The sequence below is a fragment of the Tamandua tetradactyla genome, chromosome 10, assembly GCF_023851605.1.
Source record: "Tamandua tetradactyla isolate mTamTet1 chromosome 10, mTamTet1.pri, whole genome shotgun sequence".
NCBI classification, from domain to species: domain Eukaryota; kingdom Metazoa; phylum Chordata; class Mammalia; order Pilosa; family Myrmecophagidae; genus Tamandua; species Tamandua tetradactyla.
The window spans coordinates 66,232,117-66,239,042 of NC_135336.1; the positions used below are offsets into that span (position 1 = coordinate 66,232,117).

At 40.9% G+C, this 6,926-nt stretch overlaps 1 long non-coding RNA gene across 1 annotated transcript; it reads left to right on the forward strand.

Moving 5' to 3' along the window:
* The first annotated feature begins 493 nt into the window (after positions 1 to 493).
* Positions 494 to 4,528, forward strand: LOC143648520 (uncharacterized). The gene is made up of 3 exons (XR_013158597.1): positions 494 to 814; positions 1,556 to 2,843; positions 3,986 to 4,528. It is a non-coding gene; the product is annotated as an uncharacterized LOC143648520 (long non-coding RNA).
* Positions 4,529 to 6,926: the final 2,398 nt, after the last annotated feature.

Consider the following 6,926-nt stretch of genomic DNA (forward strand, 5'->3'; position numbering starts at 1 on the left):
TTTGAATCATGCAACCCCACAATAGTACATGTTTACCCCCAAATAACCACGGTTCTGTGGGTGAGGATTCATTTGTCAAAAAGATCTTCAAAGATCCTATTATGTGAAGCCAAATTGAATCAAGTAAGTTAAATATGTGTTTCTGAAATCCTTATAAGAAGAAGAAATACATACAGAAAACCATATGACTAAGCATGCCTGAGAGCCAGGGGAGGAGAGTGATTGCCATTTAACAGAGGCACAGATGTATCCAACCACCAGGGACAGCCAAGGATTGTGGAAAAGCCATAACCAAAAGCTACAGACTCCAGGAGAAAGTATTGCCACATGCAATTTTAGCCTCGCTCTCTAAGGCCCCTGCCTAGCAACATCTGAGATGTCCTATCCCTCATCTCCACCCCCCTTTTGTTTTCGCGGCCCCAAAAACTATACCCACTCCTCCTCCCCGCCCCCAAGCTCCCTCTCTAGCGGCCTAATAAGGTCATAATTACCCCGCAGCCCATCAGCAAACCCCATCTAAATTCTCGCCCCTAACTCCGCCCTCCTAAACCTCTGTATATAAGCTATTGTACTTCCTCTAATAAACGTTCTGGTGTGCACGCCTTGCCAGCTCCATCAGTACCTGCGAGTTGTCTTTTGTCTCGCGCACCCTCCACACCTCCGAGCCCCCGGGGAAACTGGCACGTTTCCCCCCCCACACCGCTGGAAAGAAGACCCCAGGCGGAAGACCCGATATGCAGGAGTCCTACAGTTGGCGCCCGAACAGGGACATCTTACTCGTCTCCTCTCCAGCCCCGTTGGCCGGGCTCGACAGGTAAGGGCCCCCGCAGTCAGTCGGCAACTGCCCCAACAAATTTCTCCTTCACTCTCTGCTGTTCTTAAATCCATTTTTACTGCCCTTCAAATAAGGGTAACCGCATCGCCATTCACCAGGCGCCATAAGCCCGTGCCTTAACAGCCCTCCTAAACTCCCACCGATACAAGGTGTTTGTCTGCCAGCTCCCGGTTTACTGGGACCTTCTGTTCTCCTGCCTTCAAGGCTCGCGGCCTCTGTCCGACAATACCGCTTGGGAGGCCATGTCTGTGCAGCACCCACTTGGTGCAAAAAACATTCATTCTATCTTCAGCCCCCTAAACCGAGCAACCTCGAGGCTGGCAAAAATGGTGAACTTCCTCCTTCTTCCTCAGATAAAAACAGGAACTGTTTCTACCCCTCCCTCCCGCCATCTAGCGAGTCACTTCCTCTTTCTTCAACTAACAAAGACCGGAAGTGCTCTCCCCCCGCCCTCACTGGAAAAATCCCCCGGCAGCCATTTTGTGCCGCCGCCCCTCCTGTCCGCCATCTTCTATTACCACCCCACCCACAAGCCCATCCCCATGGGCACCGCCTGCGCCCTGCCCTCGCTGCAACAAGGGCTACCACTGGGCCCAGAACTGCCGTTCCTCCTCTCGGCAGCCTTTAATGAATCCAAATGCTGAACCCCCGTTTTTTCAAATAATAATTTCTCCAGGGTAGAAATCTCTCCCTGAGAAAACTCCTTCTTCTCTCTTTCAGTGCCTCAACACACTCTGCCAAAGCCTACTGGAACGCAGCCAGCCTAAACGCTTCTCAGCCTACGCACCACCGGAAGCCGAAATCAACCATCTCCTCCACAGTGCTATCTTCAACCTTCAATCCCAAATTGACCTCTTAGCTCTAGATGTTGCAGCCCTCTATAAACTCGCTTCCTCGGCATGTGATGGACGTTACCCCTTCTCCCAACTCTGTACTACCCCTGTTCCTGTAAACCAATCCCTTCCTCGCCTTTCCCTACGGGAGTGAATCTTCACTGCCTACAACGACTCCTTTTGGAATCGCACTCACAAGCTCCAATCCGACATTCTCACCCTACAAAAAACTACCATTCCAAAAATCAATGCTTCTATTCTATCCGACCTCGCACGCAAATTCACCTCGCTTCTCCAACCCTCCAACTTAATCTTTTGTGAAATTCTCCTCCTAATCCTCCTTATCTTCCTCCTAGCTCTCAAATGCATCTACAAGCAAATCTCCGATGGCTGGAAGCAAACCCAACTGCCCCCCCTCTCTGCACTCACTCTTCAAAACTCCTCCACTAATGCAAAGAACGCCACCAAGCCCAGGTTTGGTTAGCCAGTGTAGCCCACCCTAAGGTTTAAATGTCTGCAGCATTAACCAAAGGGGGGAGGCCGTGAGTATGGGTTCGTACTGCCCTTTGCTGTGCCCCCAGGGGGCCAGCTACCTACCTCCGCGGTGGCCCATTCACTCCTACCCATTTCCTATACCCTCTCAATTTAAAAATCTTTAAAAATTTTCCCCCTCCTCCTTTACCTTTGCATCTCTAACTGCTTTCTTTAAAAACAAAAAAGGAGGAATTGCCACATGCAATTTTAGCCTTGCTCTCTAAGGCCCCTGCCTAGCAACATCTGAGACGTCCTATCCCTCATCTCCACCCCCGTTTTGTTTTCCCGGCCCCAAAAACTACACCCACTCCTCCTCCCGCTCTCAGCAACTCCCCCCCCCCCAAGCTCCCTCTTTAGCGACCTAATAAGGTCATAATTACCCCGTAGCCAATCAGCAAACCCCATCTAAATTCTCGCCCCTAACTGCGCCCTCCTAAACCTCTGTATATAAGCTATTGTACTTCCTCTAATAAACGTTCTGGTGCGCACGCCTTGCCAGCTCCACCAGTACCCGCCAGTCGTCTTTTGTCTCACGCACCCTCCACACCTCCGAGCCCCCGGGGAAACCGGCACATTTCCCCCCCCTACACCGCTGGAAAGAAGACCCCAGGCGGGAGACCCGATACGCAGGACTCCCGCAAGTATGGCCAGGCAATACCTTGATATTGAACTTCTAGCCTTCCAAACTATGAGACAATAATTTCCCATTGTTTTAACCAACCGATGTGTGGTATTTGCCATAGAACTCTGGCAAACTCAGAAATCTGTTTCCAAAAAGATTTGTTTAGGTCATGAATGAGTACTGAATTTCAAAAATTACCTTTCTACATCTATTGAGATAATTAAATAGCTTTCTCTCTTTTTGTTAATGTATGTATGTTCATATAAATGCTTCATTTTTGAATGAATCAGTTTCATTTTTGTAAAAATTCTAAGTAAATCATAGTATATTTTATTCATTACTGAGTTAATTAGCTTTTGTTTTTAACGTTCCCACATCCATGCTAATGAGTAAGATTTTCTTTCCATTTTTTTTCCAAAAATGTTTTTTATATTTGTATTTCTATTACACTAACCTTATAAAATAAGTTGGGGGACACTTCCTCTTTGTTATTTTTTGGGAATAACAAAAAATAACAGATGGGAATGGTTTGTTCTACAATAGCAAAATGATTAAAATTGCCTGCTAAATCAACTGGAAAGATTTTTTAATGATGATTAAATTTATTTTTTAATTGGACTATTCAATCATTCTACTTCTTGAGTTGCATCAGTAAGGTGAAATTTTCAATAATTTTTTCATTTCTACATTTTCAAGTTTTTTTGCATTACATTTTTCATAGAATTACAACATGGTACCTTTATTCTTTATTGAATTTGCATTTACATGCCCTCTTACATTTCTAATAGTGACCTCACACTAGTTTCTTAATCTATTTCACCACAACTTTAAAGAATTTAAATACTTTAAACTTTACTTTAAAGACCTTAAATTTTTAAGATGACTTTCATTGGTCTTTCCAAAGAAAACAATCCTAACTTTACTGTTAGTTCTTGGAACTGAGTCACATACTCTGCAAAAGATATGTTGAAGTCTTAATCTGTGTTCCTGTCAGTGTGAATACATTTGTAAATGAAACCTTTAAAGCTGTTACTTTTAGTTAAGGTATAGAATCTTTTGTGAATAAGATTTTAGAATATCCTATTTAGAGAAGGAAAAATTGAATTAGGGAAGACATTAATCAATATTAACCCATATGACCCGAGTCCCTATAACCAATAGACATTCAGATACAGTCAGATAAAGCCATGGGAGGAGACCAAAGAGACGGATAGTCCTATGATGGAGGCAGAGATGCAAGACAAGGAACTCCCAAATTGCAACAAGCCAGCACCAGAATGTACAGAGTCCACGAGAAAGCAAATCCTTCCAATAACTTGATGACAACAGCTATTCTACAAATCCATAAAAAAATACATTCCTATTGCATGAACCAACCAGTGTGTGGTATTTTTCATAGTACCTGGAAAACAAATATAGCACTCTCTTTTTTTTTTTTTTATATATATTTTCTTAATTTCTACTTTGAGGCTTACTGTTTACCTTTGTCCTGTTTATTTGGTTTTATTCTTTTGTTATTGTGCTCATTTTTAAACTGGATGTTTAAATCCTGAATTTTAGCTTCTCTATTTCTAAAAATAACCCTTGTGATTAAAATCCTCTTGAAGTATGAAGAACTTATGTAATAGAATCTTACATTTTGATGTTTAAAATGTTTATTTTCATTTATGATAAATGTTTTAAAATTTCCACTATACTTCGGTTACCTAGGCACCTCAAAGTAAACACCATTAAATGGCTTGCTTAAGCAATGGGAAATTATTCACTCATGGTTAGAGTCTGGAAAATATTTGAATCAAGATAATGGGATCAAGGTGGTGCCGTCTTTCTGAAGTCTGGATGCTAGTGATCCTTGGCTCCTCTGCCACACGGCAAGGTACATGGTGGTTTCTGCTGGTCTCTCCACTGCTTCAGAGTTCCGCTGATTTCAGCTTCTTGCTCCAATGCTTTCTCCCTTTCTGTTCATTCCATTTATAAAAGATTCCAATAGGATTAAACCCCATCCTGAATAAGGTGGGTCACAAACTAACAGAAATAGACTCATCAAAAGTCATACCCACAATAAACTCACACCCATAGAAATGGATTAACTTTGAAAGCATGCCTTTTTTTTTTTTTTTTTTTCCTTGAGGTACATACTTCAAGCCACCACGCTCCATCCTCTGGAGTTTAAAAAGGCATGTTATTTCTATATGCAAAGTACAGTCATTCCTACACAATATCACAAAAACCTTAAGTCATTTCAGAAACAATGCCTAGTACAAAATCTCATCAAAATTGATTACGATATCAATCTGTCTTGAGGCACAATTCTCTTTCATCTGTGGACATGTGAAATCTAGAAAACAAGTTATGTTTCCAATATCTGAAGGAGGGATAGTCATAGGATAAGCATTCCCATTCACATACGGAGAAATTGGAAGAAAAACGTGGTTCACAGGTCCCAAACAACTCTGAATACCAGCAGGGCATACTCCATTAAATTTCAAGTTCTGAAAATCGTCTATAGAACAATATTTGCCTGATGGAGAGGAAAACACACCTTCCAAACGTGTGTGCAGAAGGCATGCTCCCCCCAAACATGAGATTCACCTTCTCTGATGTCAAATGGTAGTCAGACCTCCACAATCTCTGGGGTTCAGGTTCCAACTTCTGAGGACACTGGAGTGGCAGCATTCTTCTTGAACAATGGGGTGGAAGGACCACATACTCCAAAAACTGGAGCAGACTCACCCTTTCTACATGCATGTAAGCTTATTATCTTAGCCTGAGAACATGTCTTCAGTCCAGACCTCATGGTTTGGACTGTTCCATGGTTCTGTCTTTGAAGTGATTTTTCCTTCAATCTATCCCTTTTCTGTCCCTTGTAGTCCAGGATGGCAGTGGTTCCTTTCATATAGATCTCAAAACAAAACAAACAAACAAAGAAAAACACAACTTATTGGTTCTACACATAGTACACAGGGGTCCAAACCATCAGACATAAGAGCTTTCTACCGATCCTTCCTAGATAATTGCATTTCCAATTCTAACTTGCACTGACATGGCTGACTGGATCCATGTTCAGTTGAACTTTCTCATGGAGCACTATTTTCTGGGGACTCTGTTTCTAAAAACTCAGAATTTTCCAAATGATCGATTCCTGGTTTCTTTGTGCCCAGGAATTTGATTCTCAGCATATCTCTTTCCCCTCACATTTTACTATAAGCTGCAAGGAGAAACCAGCATGCACTTTTCACTTAGGGCTTCAAAATCTCCTTAGCTAAATATCCGCGCTCATCACTCTCAAATTCTGTCTTCCATATGACATCAGAACTAAATTTTGCCAAGTTTTCTGCCATTTTAAAACATGAATCATCATTCCTCCAGTTTCGAATAACATTCAGTTTCTTCTAAGGTCTCATCAGAAACACCATTAGCATCCATATCTTTTATTCTTGACTTCACACTTAATTGTATTGCTGATAGTTGACTTGTCAAGTACATAGCAATTTTTTTTGTAGGTTTTCTTGTGTGATTGAACTTGAGAAAACATAAATATTATCTATCTAATTTAGATTTGGATATTCCTTGTGTGTCAATAAAACTCATTTATTTTTCAGATCTTCTATAGATTTACCAATTTTTAAAAACTTTCTTGATTTATGTGCTATTTTCATTCAGTATTTTGTTTTCTTTTTAACTGAACACTTCATGCATTAACAACATCATTATTCTGTATAGATCATGTTTAAAGTTACTCACATGTTAACCCAATTTCTTAGCTCATCATTTCTTGCATCTCACACAGTCATCCTTGAATTATTTTTGCTTTTTCCTAATTAGCTTTGTCATATTAAGTACAGACCAAGCAATTTATAAGACTAAGTATCTAATATTGTTTTAAGTTTTCTATGGTTTATTTCTAATAAAAAATTCTAGTCATTTTGTTTCTTTTTATTTCTTTTACCTATAAATGAAGAAATATTTTTTTCTACACGATACATGATTAAGGAAGCCAAATAAAATTTGACTATGGTCCCATTAATGACTACTCCTCTTGCTTTAACACTCTGTTTCTTTTCTGTTGCCAGTATATTTTACATCAATTTATGGGGGATGT